We start from the raw sequence: 3,091 nt of genomic DNA, 5'->3' as shown, positions 1-3,091 counted from the left end.
TATTTTATTGTATTAATATTATTTTATTTTATTTTTAATTTTGCTAATTTTATTTATTTTATTTATTTTATTTTATTTATTTTATTTTATTTTTTATTTTATTTTATTATTTTATTTTATTAAATATTATATTATATTGTTATATTATATTTTTATATTTCAAAAACGCATTTAAAAATAATAAAGTAAAAACATAGACTCTTGCATAACGCATAACACAGAATGCATAAGAAAACCAATCGAAATCCTTTATTTCCTTCCTTTCCGTGAAATAAAGGACTCTGATTGATTTTCTTACTTCTCATGTTTTATGCGTTTTCTAAGAGTCTGGTTCCCCGCTTTATCTGTAATTGCCTTCTGTTTCTCGCATTATTTATCCTTGTTATTCACCGAATATTAAGCAAGGATGAATATAGGAATATTAAGCAAATGATGCATCATCCGCTTCATATGTGAAATGAAATTTCGCAGCCTGTGTGTGATATCGCTGCTGGATATCGTGACGAGAATAATAGTTGCTTTTACACCGATTTTCAGATAATTCTCAATTGTAATGTCATAACTCAGTTGAATGTGTGTTCCTTTGAAAGCGCATTCTGACAAGTAAGATTTAATCGAGTTTTTGTCTATAATCTGCATAAGATCGAGACCGTGTGTTTTTATAGTGAATCTCGTAAACTCACTTTAAAAGTCAGGTTCAAACCTGTATTGTCTATGATAATTTTTTACCGAACTACCAGATATGTAAATATGAAACCGGAATTTTTTTATAGAAAATATACGTTTATTGCATGAAAATGATAAAAAATATTTTATTCGAAGTATTGCCCATCGGTAGCTATACATTTTTTCCATCTGTTTGACAATTTGTGGATGCCACGCCAAAAAAATTGTTGCTCTTTTGAGCCAAACCAGTCATCTAGCCATTTTCGTACATCTTCGTAAGAAGTGAAGCGCTGCTGAGGAAGTGCGTGTCTCATCGATGCAAATAAGTGGTAATCAGACGGAGCCAAGTCTGGTGAGTAAACCGCATGCGAAAGTATTTCACAACTAAATGCCTCAATCGTTTTCTTGACCAGTTTTGCTGTATGGTGCATTCATGAAGCAAAATCACTTTGTGTTGCCTTTTTTGATATTCCGATCGTTTTTCATACAAAGATTGATTCAAATTGTCGATAGCGTTCAGTATTAACGGTTTCGCCAGGTAGCAGTTCATAATAGATCAACTTTCTGATCCCATCAAACACAGAGCTATCTTCCGTCCATAGCGATTTGGCCTTGCAATCGATGTCGATGGTTCATCTGGAGTTATCTTTTACGCTTAGGATTCTCAAAATATATCCATTTTTCATCGACAGTCACAATTCGATGGAGAAATGACTTTCTTTTGTACCTGGCGAGTAGCATTTCGCAAGTGGTTTTTCGGTTTTCCTGCTGCCTTTCATTCAGTTCATGTGAAACCCATTTTCCCATCTTCTGGATCTTTCTCTGGATTTCAAACATATGGAGACGGTTTCTCGTGTCATATTCAATTGATCCACGAGTTGTTGTTGAGTTTGAGCGTCATCCTCATCCAACAATGCTTGCAATTCTTCAAACTTTTTCGGGTTTTCCACGTTCTTCGTTTCTCACGTCAAAATCGCCACTTTTGAATTTTTTAAACCACTCAAAGCACTGTGATTTAGCAAGAGCATGCTCACCGTAAGCTTCGACAAGCATTCGATGCGATTCTGCAGCAGTTTTCTTCAAATGGTATCAGAAAATCAATGCTGTCCGCAAATCGTAGTTTTCAGACACAAAATTCAACACTATTACAAACTATACTGTTGTATGAAATTTGTATTGTTGTGAGTTGAAAATCTTTGTCAGAAGAAGAAAATGGCGTCAATGATGTCGTCTGACGGCAACTACATTGATAACTATGGCCATCTATTGGTAAATTCCGGTTTCATATTTACATACTTGGTAAGTAAATAATGACGTCATTAATCTGAGTATGAAATACTTAGCTCAGTTTCACTTGTGTGCAAATGGAAAGCAACTAATATTGCGCATACAAAATTTTATATTTTTCTAAAATAAAACATCAACAATGCCATATTATATTGCAATTGGCTGTAGTAATAAAAGCTAAAGAAAAATTAAAGAGCAAATTAATCAAGAGCAAAAAAAATGCCGAAATAAGTTTTCATTGGTACATATTTATAATCTAAACAATAAAAATAAAGATTCAATATAAAATAAATAATAATAATATAAAATAAATAATAAAAAAGAGACTACGAGTCAATAAATCACCTTAATGCTAATCCGGAAATAATATGAAATTAATTAATTATATGAAATTAAATTTCATATAATTGAATAAACGTTTCAATCTACATAAGGGTAAATTATCAATGTCACAACGTACTGATAATTTCGAGTACAATTAAAGTCATATAAAAATTAAAATTCTAATATAATATCTAATGTCATATTAAAATATTATTAATACAAAATTCAAGGCAGTATTATATATTTTATGTTAATAATGTTTAACATGATTTTGGATTTTATTAAGATTTTTATGCGACCTTAATTACTTGTTACTACTTGCAATTACCGATTCTTTGTAATGTTAATTATGATCTTGCATAGAACGAAATGTTTGTTAAATTATATGAAATTTAGTTTTATATTATTTCTCTCTCTCTCTCTCTCTCTCTCTCTCTCTCTAGTTTAGCATTAAATTAACTTGGCTCCTTTTTTAATAACTTGATTTGTAAATATTTAATGGCTGTGTGCAATTGAAAATAATTTTCGGTTTATATTAAAAGACATAATAGGTATATATATTCATTATTTTTTAAAATATAAACAGAAAATTATTTTTAATTGCACACAACCATTGAATTAACTTTGCTTCACATAAAATCCTATTTTTATGCACTGGAAATGCAAATAATATCATAATACATATATCGATTTTCTAATAGAGCGCTAAAATGTTGCCAGACAAGATGGCTGACTTCCCTGCCGCGCGGATCTCGGTCTCCTTGCCCATAAGCTAGCTTTACGCTCCGTCCAGTTTCTAGTCTTTCCAGATATT

This window comes from Atta colombica, unplaced genomic scaffold, assembly GCF_001594045.1.
Source record: "Atta colombica isolate Treedump-2 unplaced genomic scaffold, Acol1.0 scaffold231, whole genome shotgun sequence".
NCBI classification, from domain to species: Eukaryota; Metazoa; Arthropoda; class Insecta; order Hymenoptera; family Formicidae; genus Atta; species Atta colombica.
This window is presented reverse-complemented; position numbering follows the sequence as displayed.